Below are 1,594 nucleotides of genomic sequence, written 5' to 3'. Positions count from 1 at the left end.
GGGAACTCGCTCCGCCCCGGCCCGCCCAGCCCGGCCAGGCCTCCCCGCGTCGCTCCGGGTCCCTCTTGGCGCCGCCGCCCGCCTTTCCAAGAGAACAAAAACGGAAGAGAGGTGAAAATCGGGTAGCGAGGAGCGAGCGGTTTGCGGCGCGGGGCAGGCCTGGGGGGGCTCCAGCAGCCCTGCCCGTTCCTCCTGCCCGGCCCTTCCCTCCAGGTTCCCCGTCATGGCCTTATTTTTACACAACAGCGGGCCAGGCTTATGTGGGGAACAACAGAACAGCTTCCCACGAGCTCAGAAATTACTTTTATTAGAAAAAGTGTTAATATTTGGCCTAAACTCTCCCGTGTCCCAGTTTCTACATGCAGAAATTGAAGATGCATGGCATATAAAATGGATTTTGTATATCAAAGAAGGTAATGACATCTAACTTCAGATGCTGATTTGACTTTGACCAAGGCCTCCGTCAAGCCCTCAGAAACTTCTGATGCATTTCCAGAGAACTTCAGTACTAATTAACTTTTGGACCTTAACAATAATTTATAGCAAGAATGTTGGACAGGAAACTGAATTATGAACCAGTACACACCATCTTCTCTGGGTAAATTCAAATTTACATAAGACAAGTCAGTGAAAGATTAGGAAAAAGTTTAATGAGAGAGTTTATTCTTATCTGACAGTTTCCAAGACTGCCTCAGAGTTATTTTTTTGTGTTTCGAGTTTAAGAACTCCCAGCCTTTTTTTGTCTGATAATCCCTTCCTTGTAAAAGAAATATTTATATCCTGATTTGAGTGGAGGAACTGGTGCATCAGCAAAAGAAAGCTGTGTTTCTTTCTTCTGGGAAATGTATAGTGAGTTTCTGAAAACAGTAATGAAGGAGTTTTATTTAGAAATGTAGGAAGACTGCATCTTTTGGTGCATCTTTTTGATGAATAAGTGAATTTGGCTGCTGGAGGACTGAAGAATGAAAGTGCATTATCTACAATGTTTTGTGCAAGAAATTAGTAAAACATTGTTTTGAAAAGTAGAAACATGAAGCTTTGCAATTTATGAGCACAACTGACTACATAGCTAATAACAAGAAATCTGGCATTAGCCTATGGATAAAATGCATAATCTATATATATGATTGGCATGTATATAAAAATGGTATTCAGATACAAAATATGCATTTACTTTATCAAGTAAAAAGAGGAGTAAAACTGTTTCTCTACCCAGGAAACAAAGGGAAATAAATAGGTGTATGTTTCAATCAGAAAATTGCTCTGTGAAATACATTGTGAAATACAATATAACTCATAACTATTTCCATTATCTAAATGATCAGTGCTGTAATATTTATAATCAGCTAGAAGTAGTTCTGCTATTGTCAGACTTCTTGAAAAAATACAGTGGAAATGAACAATGTACATTATAATTGGAGGCTTTTCCTGTGATGGCAATGGAATATATTATTGCACACTTGAGTAACATTTGTATTTTTCTTCCTGTTAATCTTGAAAACAACTGAAAACCAAATATTTTTACTTCTTTTGTCTGCGTGGCCTGAAGCATTGCTCTGAAGCTAATGCATTTTAATCTGAGCATGCTTTCCCT

This window comes from Chaetura pelagica, unplaced genomic scaffold (assembly GCF_000747805.2).
Source record: "Chaetura pelagica isolate M959 unplaced genomic scaffold, ChaPel_1.0 scaffold24, whole genome shotgun sequence".
NCBI lineage: Eukaryota > Metazoa > Chordata > Aves > Apodiformes > Apodidae > Chaetura > Chaetura pelagica.
The sequence above is the reverse complement of the archived record's forward strand: the minus strand, read 5'-3'. Positions refer to the sequence as shown.